Genomic DNA, 18,321 nt, shown 5'->3' with positions numbered 1-18,321 from the left:
TACGTATACGGGATAGGTCAATGAAAATATTTAATACGTAAACAAGATAGGCCAAAGAATGTCTTTAATACGTAGACGAGATAGACCAATGGATGTCTTAAATACGTAAACGAATAGGCCAATGAATGTATTTAATACGTATACGCGATAGGCCTATTGATGTATTTAATACGTATACGATATAGGCCAATGGATGTATTTAATACGTATACGAGATAGGCCAATGGATGTATTTAATACGTATACGAGATAGGCCAGTAACTGTCTTTAATACGTAGTCGAGATAAACCAATGAATGACTTTAATACGTAGACAAGATACACAGACGATATTGGCTTGTGACTGTCTTAAGTACGTAGACGAGATAGGTCAATAAATGCTTTAAATACGCATACGACATATATTATGGACGCTTATAGTACCTTACACAAGTGCTTTCTGTTGTAACACAGTGTGTTGAATATAGCTATGGTAACAGTTGACATACCTTGCGTCATCTCTTGTTTTTAAGCGCAATCAATATTCTTCATAATCAACAATTCACTGAAAATGTATAGAAACACGTCTGTTTTTGAAGAGAATGCGTCGAAGTATGGACAGGCCTAAGTATTTTTGTGTGCGTCATCATCGGGCAACAAATCCGACGGTCATAAGTTGTGAACAAATACAAATTGATATGAAACGTAGACCTATAATTCTTACAATGCAACGACAGTACGGGTATGTGAAAGAATAAATAACCAATCTTTGGACTGTTAAGTTGTTTTCCTTAATCCACAGAAAACACGAACTATTGATTGAAATATTTCTAGGATTATGCATGTATTTTTTTACAATCAGGTGTTTGTATATATGTAGTTATATTGGAAAGAACATGTTAGTGTTGATATAAGATGTAGCGAAACGTGTTAACATTTTCTTAATTTGAATATATTTCGATTGCGATCATGAAAGGTTTGAAGGTTGACTTTTACTTCAAGTTATTAATATATCTCGATCCCGTGTAAATTCATAGAATGTAAATATTTTCACCGACTTCCAAATACTTAAGATGAAATGTTAAGCATCTGATTAAAGGCGTATGTCGGATTGCCATTCGACCTTAATTAAATAACAACCGTGATAAAAAGCGTGAACGCGACCATACCACCGTATGTATGTTATGTTCCAATTTTTTTTTTATCTTAACTGATCGACTTTTTATCAGTCTAATTTGGAGTAATAAAGAAGATAGTTATGTCAGGTATATCTTTTTTCAAAAATTGGCATTGACAACCGTATAAAAATAGAATTGCATATACCACGTGAAAACAAAATCGCTTCAAGACATGAACGTGAAATGAAGTAGGTATCAACCATGCGATTATATGACAATGATTGACAGGACAGACATTTCAATCATGCAGAATCATCCACGAGGGTAAATGTAGGAGGAAACTGCTAAACGAAAAGCGAAAATATTTTATTGATATTACTGTAATGATACGTTCTGGGTCTCTCTATTAGAATTTGTTGGTCTGAACCGTGTGCTAATGGTATGGTGGTTTAAGTTACTGGGTGTGAAGTTTCCATTTCTCATAATTATTGAACAAAGCTTCACAAACCCCAACATATATTGATAATTTGGAAAGGCGTATGCGACTGTCCTGTTCTTATGTATATTGACTGTTCACCTTCACATTTCTTGCCCCTAAGAAAAATATTAAAAGCGCTGTTTTTGCATTGTACAAGGCCCCATATTATGGTATTGTTTAATTGATCAGAAATGTTTGGTTTTAAAGGATCTAAGGTGACGTCACGGCTATATTTGTTATGAAAAACTAAGGCGACATCAAGTTTCTTTTCTCTGATATGGTTTGTTGTTAATGGCAGACATCTTAACAAACGATGCACGCTTTTTTTATGCGCGGTATAGCGAAGATAAAGCTTATCACTATAAGCGACACATATGGACAGCTATATCCTTTACATGAATTATCAAAGGTAAAAAAACAATATGGTAAAACAATAACCTTAACTTTTAAGATATACTAGTTACATAAACAAGCGTACAGCGCTGCTTAAAGCAACACTCGTCTGTTCTTTTCAGTCGAAATTGGGTAAGCTTTGACATTTATTTAAGCAGTATTGTGTGATCAACACTTGATTTGTGATAAACATCATGATATAACTGTTGTACCGTATTTTTTACGTATCTTGAAATAGGCGTCAGACAGAACAACGCACTGTTTCCTTCACTGAGATAATTGGTAATTCACAACAATTAGGATCCGGAAATGCCAAAGGGAATCAACGGAGCTGGAAAAAAGACATTCGTGTCACACGCGATCAAAGGCTTGTAAGATGTCACAAAAACTTTTACCTCATCTTAATCAAGACAGAACGAGTGATCGATCGGTACAAGCTGATTGAACGTAGAGTCCTTTGAAATTAAGCCACACTGGAAGCGAGTAAGGAAATCTTTATGGTGTAAGAAGTGGCACATTATGTATGCAAAATTCTTTCTTAAACCTATGAGATATACACTTCTTATAAATAGCGCAGACACAAGCAAATGTCCATTGTGTTGGTACTTAACCGGAGCAAATAAACTGGTTAAGCAGGCCCAGATGATGCATTTTTTAAGCAAGTTCCATTTAAACACAGCTTTTACAATGTCGGGCCCGGTTGCCTTGCCGGTTTTCGGGATGTGTGTAAAGTCGGGAGCGTCTTTGCTCATGTCCTCCAATGAAGCAACATCAGAAACAATACAATTAGATTTAGAAGAATGTCCGCTACAGTCAGACGGGTCTGAGACTTGAATAGTACCTTATCTGTGTTTGATTCATAGACGGTGTCATCGTGGATGAGAGTGGGGATGTCTTTGATTAGCAATATTTTAATACCTTTGACTTTGGTGCAATTTAAGGAAATGATTGCATTGTGTAAATACGTGATATTAAATAGCATACACTACCACAGTATACATATCTGTTCTAATAAAACAAACACTGCGAATTGTTTATCTATATTTTTTTCGATTAAGCAAATGTGTGAGATACCTACTGTCAGTAATTTATATAAGCAAGTATGCATAGTACTGCTAAAACTCGCCAAAATTGAGAACTGTAGACACCCAAAGCAATTCTACAAGATGCTTACTTGCTAATTATGCTAAATATGGGTTTGTATATGTCTTGATATATGGTGGTGCTGGAGATGTTGTCTCATATTTTATGACTAATTTAATGAAATGTTAACTAATTTTGCATAGTCAAGTATTTAAATGCTTAAATAGATTTAAATAGAATTATTACAAACATTTTAAAAGTTTGCATTATATTTCATAGAAAACGTAATCAAACTTCCGTTTTTTTGTAAAGACGTAGCAATTGAAAATGTCAGACATCAAAATATAGATAAAGAATATAGATTTTGCACTAAACTAAAATATCTTATCAATCGACGACGCAACTTATTTTATCTGATTTGTTCCTCCATACAACGAATTAGAAGTTGTCTTCTTAGAAAACCTTGTATAAATGATTTTGTTTTCTTATGATGAATTATATGAGTTGATGGCAAGCTAAACTGAACAATGTATTATTGCTGTATCTAAATATTTATCAAACGCATTTATATTAAAAATTAAGTTTCTGTGAGGTAATGAAACCCTTGTTGTTAAAAGAAATTCCCAATATCTGGCATAGATATGTTGAAATTATAAATCTACGAATATGTGAAACAATACACAATTTAACACTTTTGAATGTATTATATTGTTTAAAGTGTTGTATGTACCATATCGCTATTAAATTTGTTTAGACATTTGCATCTTTGGCTAGAGGCCTTTCATTGCAATTAACACATGTTATGCTATGCTGTGTTAATATTTGCTGATGATAAACAGAATCAAACCCAGAAGCAAACCAACATTTAAAGACAACATTTACTAGAGGTGTGTGGTAAACGACATTCTAAGAGTGACACACTCCAAGTCTGGAGAAAAGTTGTTTCTCATGCTCTTAAACATGCAGGCTTCTGTCAATAAAGCTTAAATATATGTATAAGGCATTTTCCGTGCATACCAAAATGAGTGACTCCAATTGATGTTATATGTTTCCTAGTTCTAAACAAATCAAATTCAACATGGCGAAATGGGATGCATTATATTTCATACCTCGTCCAATTAGTTTTAAATGAACTTTTTAAAGACCAAACTTCAAACGAACATGTTGACAAATCTTTTCTAATAGCATTGAACTACATGTTTTAAGGTATTACATATTAATAAAAAAACAAGGGTTTAATTATTCAGATTTAAAAACCATCAATAAAACCGAATAGAATAATTGAGGCAAGCGCGTGTTCAGCAGATACCATTGGTGAATTTGAAAAAGTTCAGTTGAGTGTGCGAGATCTTTCTTCGAATATGAACTTGCAGATTGATTGATACTCGCATAAGTCTCTCTCCTCTTGCATTCATACACGTCATTTCCAATTGGTACAATGTACATATATACAGATGACGTAGCGAACAAAAAAGTAGTACACACGTCAGAGAAATCATATCGTGTTTTTGTAAAAAACGTTTGCATAGCACATGGTATTGCTATCTAAGCTAACAGAATGTTTAAGGTTGTTACGGATAATTTCCAGTCGGTTAATTGGTAAATACGTTTATAATACACCCATTTATAAAAACAAAACAATTACAAAGCAGACGTCGTTTAAGAGTGTGTCATATTTATGTAATATTCTTATCGAAATTATATGAACAGTGTACTAGAGAAGTCTATGTTTATATATATATATATATATATATATATATATATATATATATATACATATATATATATATACAAATCCAACCTTTGGAATATTTTGCCTATTTGAACAACCTTTGGAAGACATTATCATTACATGCTATATATCCTATAATAATATATCCTTTGCATATTCCTTCATAAAATATGCATAAATAAATGTAGTAAAGCATTTTTACTGATGTTTTTTTCCAAACATACTAGCCATCGAGAATATACAATTTTTGACTGTCGCCTAAAGGTAAAGCGCCGGATGTTCATGAAAAAGTACAACCTTTGGGAGAAGTACCCTAAAGGTTGTACTGTATATGTCGCCAAATGGTTCAATATAATATATAATGTAATGACTACTTAACTCAGTCGGTAGAGTGGTCTCAATGGCTCGCGACAGACTCTGTTCGAATTAAAGCGGTAAATATCGGTTAATCTAATACTTTAGTCCTACTGACAACGTTAACATGCCAGTTCGGTAACCATGATTTATATAGCCATCTCTTCAGTCCTTTCAATATATTGTCAAATTATTATTTCTTGCATTTTGTTTGCTGTGTTCATGACAATATTTAAAGCTAATTTAATTCAAAGTCGGGCTAGGTTGTGATTTTACTCTCACACTAAGACAAAGTTTTATGAACCTTAATAAACAATAACAACAAAATCTATGCCATTATTATTAAACCACATACATGCTGTTTGTCCAATGACATGCTCTATTGCCGTTTTCATCATTGCATTACTCTTGTAAAAAAGCAGCATTGTTTGCAATTATGACGGGGTTGCTTAATTGCTTCAACCACCCGTTGGAGTGTAAGCTTCTTTACACTCGCACTCGGGCCTTGCCCATTCGACGAGTGCTCTGGTAAGAGTGTTAGTTATCTAAAATATTTCGAGAATGGTGCACAGACACAATAAAACCCTGGTTTGAGCCAATCCAATTCTTTGATGTGCCGCAAAGTTTGCACTGTCACACGGGACCCTGATTAACGTCCATCCCTGAAAATGATTAGTATATTAATGTTGCCGTTGGGAATCGAAACTGCTGTACCTGGATTGATTAGTGTGACACAAGACCACGGAACCACCCGAAAAACGTTAACCGTGTATTTCGGTATTTTCTCCCTATATATGGCGATACCAGTTAGCAATGCGATGGTTGTCGGAATACATCCTCCGGCGGGATTATGTATGCCAAAAACGTGCCCTGATATCAAAAAGCGTAGTAAGCAGCTAGCCTATTTCATTTTCGTGAGCTGGAAGAACATCACTAATTATGAAACGGGTATAAAATTACAAGTTATTATGACTATATGCAAAATGCAGCATGGATGACTCATTTAAGTAATAGTTTTATAAGAAAAGTTGAAATTGTTGTGTATAATGTCCTCATCCTGTTATGCCAATGCCAAAACGAGATTGTCTGATGGAGGGGCAGACATCGACGGCCCTATACTTGGAGGAAGAATTGGCGATTGGATTTTATATATGTTTCATGTGTAATGTCGTTTGTGATTTCATACGTTTTCTTCTCAGACTTAAACAGACGTGTCGTTGCAAACCCACTGTTCCTTTACTTTAAATAACAAATAGAAATCTATATACATTGTAAATTTATTATGTTTTCAATTTGAAAAGCTTAAATGCTATGCATATATGTGCATATTCATTTTGATTAAGTTTCACTCGTATCTGTTTGATTGTTAAACCATTCGAATTAATTATGTTAGGCTTTTTTCCAAGAAAATAATGATTGCAAATCAAATCAGTAACGTATTATTTCACTTGAGAAACAACCACCAGAAACCATACATTAAAATTACACTAAGAAGAATGATTTGTTTTAATAAATTAAGTGCAGTTAATCTCTCCAAAATAGATTTAAAGGTGCACTTGACAATTATACTTGAATATTTGATACGGTATAAAAGCGGTAACAGTAGGCGAGAAAATGCACAATATAAGATAAGAAGGTACAACACTCGCCCCAGGCGGTAGGTCCTGGCGCGAGGTCAAGACTGTCTGTACATCATCTTTCCGCGTATCTATACCCCATTTAAACAAAGCGACATACGAACCTTCCCTAGATTGAAAATCAAATTGATATTGCCACTAACCGTTTTTTTCTTGATTCCATCGTGTATGCGGTCGAACAACTTTTTCCTTGTGTCGATCTCATTGTGGTTAATAAAGGTGATAGGTTGCCCCTCTTTCCCATTTCTAACCTACGCCCCTTAGAAGGGGTTTACATACTTAATTATTATACGGCTCCAGACATTAATTAAGTAGAATCCGAAAATTAAACCGTGGTGTATTAAACATTGTTGTTGTATTTTAAACATTGGCATAACACATGTAAATGGGGGTAGACGATATATAACAAATATAAGATATTTTGAACATTACGTTTGAGATTCAAAGATTCATTTAAATATGTATCAAAATAAATCTAGGAACATTTTAATTTATTCAAAAATGGTTCTTATATAGTTTTCCCATCAATTTATAGAAATTATTTCAATTACAAATCGAACTTCAGTTTCACAGACAAACTCATTCGTTTCACGATGTCTCTCCCAGAGGAGTCCGACTGCAAATATTAATTGTTCAGATATTAAGAATGTGTTCATTGGTTGCACGACACCTAGTTTAGTTTCAACTCATTTTACTTATTTGTGGGATTATATTGTTCCCGAAAAAAATCTTAGTCAGTAAAACCTTTAAAATTGGTTATTTTTTTGTATTCGAATAACAAGGGGCCACATAAATCCGCTGGGGACTTTTGGACACCAAATAACTGGGGGTTGACGTTTTCACTTAAACAAGGTTATGGTTACACCATAAAAGTCGAGACAACCATTGAAGTATAAAAAACCGAAAGGAATGAGGTCACAGGAGCGGAATTTTATACGGGATAATGAGGCCTAAATTGAAATTGACTCGACTATGTTTTTTATTGAAATCCCTGTAACGGAAAAAGATTTATCACAATTTTAGAAAAGTCCTCTGTACACACAGAACACAATGCTTGACAAACCTATTGACTATTTGACATAAGATTTTGTTTTATTTTGACTGACGAAGAGGTGTATCACTGTTATATTATTGAAAGGCATTTACTGCATGATTTAAATACTAATTAACCCATAACAAACACTTTGCAAACACATCCTAGCAGTAAATGAACAGTTGTGTTTATGTAAGGTTTCTTCGTGTTTCTTAACATGACTTTTTCCTCAATTATACACCAATGATATATCTGAATCAATACGTTGAATAAATAACTGAGACGGAAATAAAAACGTATGTTTTATAATTATCAAGGTTTAAACGAAATCCTTATTTAATTTTCATGGAAAAGAGCTCTCATTTAAAATACGTTTAAGCGACATATACATTGATTTTTATTACTTCTTCAGGAAGAATCGCTTAAGATCATATCGTTATTTACATGAAGCTTACATAGGCCATTTTTCCGGCAACAAATTAGAGGGAAGAACGGAACAATAACGCTAACATAACTTTACGGAATATTAACATTTGTTTGAATTTTATTAATAATCTTTATACGTTCTTAACCATACGACTTACACTGAGCAGAGATTATCGGTTGAAATTTTAAAACAATTCACACTTCTATAACATATTAGACTTTGACCTTGCTTTAAACATGAGAAATTAGTGAGAAACGCCAAAAGTGTGATTTTTATTCCCCTATATTTTGGGACATACATATTTGCATTGGTCCTTCAGTACGGATTTCCTGAAAATCTTGTGACAAGCATATCATCAACTTTTATGTATTTACTTCAATCTTTGATTTCACATAACTTGACGTAAGAACGTGAAGCTTTCTGTAAGACACAACCGCTTCATTCACTGGCAGGTATATTGTCCTTAAGTCTATAATAAATTCATATAGTGAACTAGATGCCATTTTTTTCTAAATCGAACAGCTTATAGAATATTCAGTGTTACACATATATATCTTACTGTATGAAATTATGGAATAAAACGAAAAGGACTTCATGGACTTATGCATGGCATAAAGAACGATATAATAATTAACTTTTAACATTACCGAGCCCGGTAAACAAACTTATTATTACAATTATTTTGATGATGTATTATCAACGTTGTGATGAGAAAACTTTTCTTTTTCTTTTCTGTTTTCCTTTTTACATGAAAGGATGAGGTATTTTAGAGTATGATTTTACCTATCGGTCTAACCATAAACTATTAAATACATGTCACCACAAAAACATAACGTCAAACGAACGAACCAATAAAGGAAGAAAATATCGGGAAAAATGTATAAATTATAAAGGCTCAACCATTTTTCAATTCTTCTCATTTAAAGATTGTACACAACCATTCTAATAATAGAAGTCCAAAACGGTACATGGTATATGCTATGCAAGGTGATGGTGTTATTTTGATAAAGCTTCGAGTCCAAGTACATTGTAGGTTTTTGACCCACGCCTAATTCATTCAATAAAAAATATTCAAATAGAGAAAATAAATTATATCCAGTGAAAAAGAGCATACACTGGACCAGGGGCGACATGATTATGTCTAGATAGTCCAGTATGGGTGATAATTATCTCGTACTTGAATACTTAATTGGAAAACAATCGAACGCGGGCCGTTTGAAAAACAAAAAACAAAACAAAAACAACATACATATGTAGATGAACATTTGAAAAAGAAAACAATCAGAAAAATAAATCATTAAAACATGTCAACGTATTCTATGGTATTGAAGAAGTTTTAGAATTCAGACAGAAGTGAGGCAACTGGGAATTCAACATTAAAGAGGTCAGTTCACATTATTATATATGTATGCACATTGGACGAGACGTCCTGTTCTCAGAACACTCTCTTGCTTAGGAACTGTCCGCGAGTCTTAATCATCCTTTAAAAATATCAAAGTTACCGTACTCTAGCTTTGAGATTTTTAAGACACGCATGCTATCCAATTTTTAAATTTCAACGAGTCAAGACCAATGAAAAAAAAACATATCCAAAATTCAGAGCTGTGGGACCACATGTTTCATTCATCGTAGAGCCCGTGGTTACTCATTTGGCGAATTTCCCACAAACAAATGGTATTAACCCACCCCTTGGCCTCAAAAATATGTTTTAGTCACAGTTGTGGCTGTGAGGGAGTCAAGCCATATTGCAGCCTCTATATGGTGCGGGCTGACCTTTATAAACTCAACAACGGCAATCATAGACGCCAAGTTGCGACATGTAAAGCCCGATAAATGAGCCTCAGACACAGTCAGAATGTTTTCTATGTTATTGCAACACAGACATACATGGAGTTCAACAGTAAGATGAAAAATATTTATATTTAGTATGTTATATAATTTTGTAACGATCAACTTGGAAAATTTAAAAACTATTTCAACTGTTGACCTCTCAGTGTTATCTTAAGACCTGGACGATGTGTGTGCTACGTCGCCTTATAATTGTGAAACCGTTTTGAAAATCCTACTATGTATGATCGATACAGCCAGGACAATGTTTGCTCAGGATGGATTGATGTACTTACGTTTTGTTGAAAATCATTGTATACATGACTAAGTTCAGTCAAAATAAGTTCCATCAACAATACTCATTTTGATATTTAACTTTTATTGTGTCCTTGACATTTGACGTACAAATCAGTGTTTTATGCGCTAAGGGCTTCATGGTGATACTTTCTACATGGTAAAGATACAGTTCGGATGAAAGCACTAACACACACTTACCCACTTAGTGATTAACTGTTTTGTATAATCATTATTTAACTTGACACTGACGCTGAGGCACCAGTCATTCAATATGTATGCGTTTTCAGCTATAGGCTATACGGTTATAATCCTGTTATCAGTTAATAATATTTTCCGTAAATCCATAAATAAGTGAATGTCACTTGAAGGAAAAAGAACTATTGCTGTGCGTTCAAACCGCTTGTAGGCTCGTACTTAGGCGGGATTCCGATCGTTTAACTACATAAACAGACTGAAAAAACTACGACATCGTGGCTTAATAAAATCTATCTTGATTAACAGAACAAAATAGACCATTCCGAAACAACAGTAATTCTTAAAAGAACGCTTTTCTACGATCATCATAATTATCAAATCACTATTGAACCCTCGGACAAATCCCGCCAAATATGTGATTCTGCGATGACCGTGATAGTATGCAACTGACTGGTATGTTTTGCCTATTAAGCGAAAATAGTAATCTAAAATCTACAGCGTGCTTAAAAGACGAAAGAGACCGTTTAAAATTATTAACATATTTATATGATATAGCACCATTACTGATGATAACATTTTACTGAAAATAATTTATCTATGTCCTATTCTAGCATGTCACATAGTATTCTTACTGACAATATATTTTCTGATCCCTAAACAATACTTTACTGTTAGGCAGAGATAAAATATAAATGTCATGCGTAGGCAATTTAAAAGGCAATTTGCTTCTATGCCCTTTTATATTAAAATGTGTTTACACCTCAGAGGAACACTATATTAAATCATTTTCTTGCTCGACATATTTTACGGGTAACAAATGTCGCATGTGTCAGGTTCAACCATGCAATTTGCATTTTTGTATTTTTATATGAAGTTACATGAATGTGACCTCACCCTACAGTTTGTGGTCCAAGTAGGCACATAACAGGTCAAAACAAGTCCTGAATTGTGCACAAAATGACCCCGGTTTATGGTTGATGCCCTAATAGATACATATTAGGGACACAATAGAAACGAAGTGAACAGATTATGACGTTGCATAATTTGTCGCCCTGGTAACCGTATAAGCTAGAATTGCTAGTCCATAGCTGAATTTATAGCTATATCCGCCTACTGGTTGTTGCCCTAATGACACATCAGAGGGAAATTCCAGTCCTAGACGAAAACCTTTATGTTTATAATAATATATCAATTGGTTACAATCAACTTTGAAAAGCAAACAATTCGAACCTCTTAATTTATTATGTACTTAGTTAATGAATGAATCAACAATACTATTTAACTGTTGACCTCTGAGTGTTACGTTAAGACATGGCTGATGTGTGCACCACGTCGCCTCATAATGATGAACCTTCATAGCAAAGCCGTTTTGAAAATCATATTATGAATGATCAAAATACAGCCAGGACAATGGTCGGTCAGGATGGGTGGATGTACTCACGTTTTGTTGAAACGCATATAATGTATTGTTCATCCCGGACTAGCTTCAGTCTAAATAAGTTCTATCAACAGTGTTCATTTTGATATTCAACCTGTAAGTGTGTCCTAGACATTTGACGTACAAATCTGTGTTTATGCGCTAAGGGCTTTATAGTGATCCTTTATATTGGTTAAGATACAGTTCGGGTGGAAGCACTTACAAACATTAACCCACTCAGTGATCTTTTTTAATATTTTCCATAAATGCATTAATTCGTGAGTTGTTAAATATTAATCTCTCAATATTCATCTTTGTTATACATGTGTACGGATACAATTTGAATGAGAGTGTCACTTTAAGGAAAAAAAAATATTGCTGTGCGTTCATACGGTATGTAGGTTCGTATGAAGGCGCTCGCCCAATCGTTCAAACTGCATAAACCGACGGAAAAAGGTACATACATTATCACTAAGAAAGTGTTGCGTGAATAAAACCTATCTGTGTTAATTAGACCATTCCAAAAGCAACAGTATTTCTTCAAATCCGCTATTCTACGATATTCGTTATTATCAAATCACTATTGAACCCTCAGACGAACCCGTCAAAAATGAGATTCGGCGATGACCGTGATATTATGCAACTGACTAGTATGTTTTGCCTATTAAGCTGAAACATTAATCTTAAGTCTACAGCGCGCTTAAAAGACGAGAGAGACATTTAGAAACGTTTAAAATTATAAAAAATAGTATGTGTTGTGGCATCATTATTGATAATAACATTTTACTGAAAATAATTCAGCTATGCCAAATTCAAGCATGGCACTAACTACTCTTACTGACCATAACTGTTCTAAACCCTAGGTAATACTTGTCTTTAAGGTCCAGGTAAAATGTTTATGTCATTTATATGCAGCTTAAATGTAAATATAAATTTATGTCCTTTTATATCAAAATTGTGTTTACACTCATCAGAACATTGGATCTACAAAAAATATAGCAAAAATAATAAATTGGATAACATGAAATTCAAAAACAAACATTTGGAAAAAAACAAATTATTATTTAACATAATACCGTTTGGATAACAACCGTTTAAACCGTCTGGTAACATACTTTTTAGTCTTCAAAATGTTGCAACGATATAACCCAAAGGTCGGATTGCCAAACCACTTTTTTTAAAGCATTTTCTAGAAAGATTATTGTTGTTCTTCACATATTACTGACCGAAAATGTCGCGTATGTCATGTTCAAAGTGTTTGCATGTTGGGGGATGGGGATGGGGAGAAGGGAAGGGCGACTTTGAACATGTGATATATTCCTTTCTTGTTAGAATGTTTATTATTCAGTTATAGAATTTACATTGTATACTAACACATAATAGCCTTACTCGGTAACTCGATTTTATCTTAAGTGACAACAGAGTGACATCATCCAACTGTTTGTGGCCCAAGTACCAACAATAGGGACACACTAGTCCTGAACTTCAAGTGACATCCGCATTATGGTATTAAGAATTATGATATAGACATGCTTGTTCTGAATTAAACATATAGTGTTTATTGGCATGCCATGGCGGGCTAGTAGGCATAAGGGGGCTACACTGGTACTCAATTGTGCATTACGTGTCATCGCCTTAGTAAGCACACAATATGAACGTACCAGGCACGAACTGAAACTATATTGACCTCATCCTACATTTGGTCGCTCTGATATACATACTTAAGCGATATATTAGTCATGTAATGAGCATCATGTGACATATGCCGACTGGTTATTGTCAAAATAAGCACATATGTAGTAGGGTCAAATCGGACCTAAACCTCACATAGTGGCCTCCTCCTTCTTGTTGTGGCTCCAGAAGATACCTTTTAAACCAGGTTTTACATAGTGAAACCTTGTTATCAGAATGACGAACGTCGTTGTTCGGGAAGGCGGGCGCCAAACATACACACAACAAACATCAAATCAACTTAACTATAAATAACACAGGCTGAAGCTCTTCTGTCAATCATTAAAAAACCGGTTTCGTCTCACTGTGGCGTTTCTTGTGGTATTTGGCATACTGGTTGTCGCTCTCAGAGGAATATAGTGATATTCTAGACCTAAACAAACCGATTAGTGACTTTCCCCTTACAATTGTATACAAGTACAAAAATTCTGAACTGACCATAAAGTAATATCTGCCTACTGGCTGCCGTCTTTAAAGCAGACATCAGTGTTTTTACCTAAACAGGATATATTGGCCTCAACCTAAGAGTTGTGACACTACGAGTTGTCGCACTAGCGACAAACTAGTTCTGTAATGGACATTGTGACCTCCGCTGACTGATTGTCGCTCTCCATTTTAGGGACAGGAATTCTTTTAAATTTCCTCCGCAGTAGAAACCTAGGGGCAAACATATTCGTAACTGAACGTTCATCGTCGTGATAATGAGTGATTAATGAGGTAGTATAGTTCAGATATAATGGCATATTATACAATTTAAATATCAATTAGAATGTATATCTCAAGAAATCAGATCACTCCCTTAACCTGCTATCGAACAATGCTAAGAAGAGACTGGTCAACAACCTGTGAGGATATCTGGATAGGTAACTTCATTTTTAATATATAGATGCTTTTGCTGTCATTTTGATTTACATGTATAACATTGTTTTAAGAAAGGATTATTATGACAAGTTATTCGTCCTTTATTTAAAAGGTTTTTCAACATACATTTATTCTGAACGATCACTCAACCAAAATGTTTGTAACGTGTTACTGACATTTTAATCTTAACGACTAAACATTTTTACGTGAACAATAATTTGCCAACACTATATTTGCCTAAAAATGTTAATTCATCCGAAATCAATCCGAAAGTTTAATTAGTTTCCCAAGGACTTAAATGTTTATAGTGACATTCGCTGACTGGTCGCTGACACATAAAAGATATATGATTGTACCGAACTGAACTGAACTGAATATATAGTGATGATTTGGCGCCCAAGTAGATTCATAAACGTCTCTACTTAGCCTGAGCTAAATATTATAACTGTTGTAGGCGATCTACAAAAAAAGAGTTTAACGAACTCTGTTTTGGACAAGGCATACTTATTTAAGGATAATGCGAATATTTAGTACATGTGGAAATTAAGTGCCTTTAATCACATTTATATTTAAGATTGTTTCTTGAAACAAAAGATATAAACGTTATTTCGGTTTTAATGTTGTTTAAAGAATGATTTAAATTGTTGTTCATTTATGCCGTATGTATGTATGCATGCGCGCCCCCGATCGTTCAAACTGCATTAATGCACAGAAATCGCATATCACTAAGATGTCGTTACGTCACAAAATCTATGTTTACAAACTGATTATACCATAAAGAAACACATTGTTTCATGAAATCCGCTATTCACGGATCATCATTATCAAATTACTTTTTAATCCTTGGACAAAAAGTAGCAATATTGTCAGGGTTGTTGTGTTACAGCTGTAATCTTACGGTATTAATATACATGAAATGCAGCTGCCCGGTAACCTCAGACTCTAAATGTTGTTACAAGGTTATATTATGTTCGTATTGTCCTGATATTTCCTGTGATAGATCCCCTCGGAGATGGGATTCTGCGATGACCTTTATAGTATGCAACCGACTAGTATGTTTTGCTTATTTCAGCGATAAAATTTAGTAATCTTAAATCAATACTGCGCTTCAATGACGAGTGATATATTTGTATTCGCTTCTAGTTATACACTTATGTATATATAATAGCATCATAACGGATGGTAACGGTATAATGAACATAACTTTATCGGCATATTCTAGCATGGTACATTCTACTGTTACTGACAATAAATTTTCTGATCCTAAACGATTTAGTCAAAGGTAAAATATTAATGTCATGCGTAGGCAAGTAAAAAGGCAATTTACTTCTATGTCCTTTTATATAAAAATTGTGTTTACAACTCAGAGGAATAATGGATCAACAAAAACAAAAATTAACCGAAAATAAATAAGACAACAACAAATAACAAATGCGATTACAGTAAATATTAAAACCCGTATGCAGAACTGTATTCTTTTTAAACACAGTAAATATCGAGCAAAAGAAGATTTTGTCATCTGGTAAAATAATATCATGTCTCCCAAAGGTCGCAGCGATGTTACCCAAAGGTCGGATTGTGTTAAACATAACGGACACTATATAAAATCATTTTCTTGAAAAAGCACTGTTGCTCTTCATATGTTATGAAGAATAAATGTCGCATGTGTCAGGTTCAACGCGGGGGAGGGCAACTACTTCAATTTCAAACATGCAATTTATTCATTTTTTTGTAAGAATGTTTACTATATAGTGACAAAAATACCTGTGTATAACAATACATGACAGCCTAAAGCGTACAGTCGATATTATTTATAATGTTATGTGAAGTGACAAGAATGTGACCTCATTCTACAGTTTGTGGTCCAAGTTGGCAGATAACAGGTCAAATCAAGTTCTAAGTTGTGCATAAAGTGACTCCGGTTTCTGGTTGATGCCATAATATATACCTAATAGGGAAAATAATGTCCCGAACCGATCATTTAATGTACTTTGCCATGACAACGCGGCAAAGTAGTCAAAATATGGGGCCAAACTGGTACTCAGCTGTACATAAAGTGTCATCGCCCAATAAGCACATACTAGAAACATACGAGGTATGACCTTAGGCTATTTATGCGATGTGGGGAGCGGTAAATATTTAAAAAAAAATATGCTCTTTCGTTAGAATGTTCATTAAACAGTAATGAACAATCTCTGTCTATACAATTCATGATTTTCTAAAGTGGACACTCGAGCCTCTTATAACGTTACATCGTGTGACAACAAAGTACTGTTTGTGGTTCAAGAGAGCACATAATAGAAACAAAATGGCATATCACCTGACTCTATATTGATCTCCGCCTACTGGTTGTCGTCCTGATATAAATATTATAGCGATAAATAGGTCTTGAAAGGAGCCTCAAGTCACCTCTGCTTTCTTGTGTTTGCCCTAGTAGACACATATTAGGGACATAATAGGCACGAAGTGAACAGATTATGATTTATGTACATTATCTGAACATATAGTGACCTCTTTCTACTGATTGTCATGTCATGTCATGCGAGTTTTGACAGCCAATGTAATTGGCCCATTTTTCAAATCCTATATAAGGCGAGTTTTGTAGCCAATCAAAACGGAGGAAACTCATATAAGCCGAGTTTTGTTGATATTGGCAGAGTTTGGTCGATATGGAGCGAGTTCTGGAATATATTGTCTTCAATTATCTGGTATTGGTACCGCAAATGTCTTATAGTAATAGTTGATTAATAATCATATATATGCATGCCTTGTTACAATGTTCTAGAATAATATATAGAAAATCCCCATTTATGATATAATGATATTAATTAGGTGATATCATAGTGGCCTAGTTATTTGTCTGAGGTTAGCTGTATTTGCCTGAGCCCGAAAGGACGAAGGCATATACATCTGACCGCGGACAAATAACTGGACCATTATGAAGTCACCTAATTAATAAGTATAAGTATTTAATTAATTGACTTTTACCATTTTCGTTAAAAACAATCTTATAACTTACCAATTCACATTGAAGCCATATTTATCCCTTATTCATTCATGGTGTCTGCTTATCTAGAATTGACTTTGCTGATTTTTACATGCATCTTCAAAGTGACATTGCAAATACTTATGAAAAAACTCTGTACATTAATGATTATAAGGAAGCATTTCTTTTCATCTTAATTTCGTTAATCGTTAGCCAAACGTCAAATGTTTTACCTTCGTCGTCCATGTTGTCGGTGTGCACAAAATATTCGTAAAATACAAGTGTAATATCAAACCGTACAAAGTGGTGCAATCATTCAATAGGTTCAAGTATTCAAAATAAGTTAATACGATGCACGCAATTTTCAAAACAGTCAGAAAACGGAAAACAAAATGGCTGTTTTAAAAATGATTTCCAGCATATTTCTCATAATAGACGAGTATGAAAGCCAATGAAAATGACCCATTTCTCAAATCCTATATTAGGCGAGTTTTGTAGCCAATCAAAACGGAGGAAACTCATATTGACCTAGTTTTGTTGATACTGGCCGATTTTAGTTGAATTGTCTTCAATTGTCTGGTAATGGTACCGCGTTTTCTCTCTATCTCGTCAAATACGTAATAGTTGATTAATAACAACATATTCTAATAAGTGACTTCTAGGGTGACGACCGGTCGGCTAAAGTCACTATGTGTTCGGCTCGGACAAGTATGCTTATTTTTAATGGTGACAATCAGTAAGCGGAGGTTATTATTTTCAGTTCAGAACTATTAT

This window comes from Mya arenaria, chromosome 12 (assembly GCF_026914265.1).
Source record: "Mya arenaria isolate MELC-2E11 chromosome 12, ASM2691426v1".
Lineage (NCBI taxonomy): Eukaryota > Metazoa > Mollusca > Bivalvia > Myida > Myidae > Mya > Mya arenaria.
The sequence above is the reverse complement of the archived record's forward strand: the minus strand, read 5'-3'. Positions refer to the sequence as shown.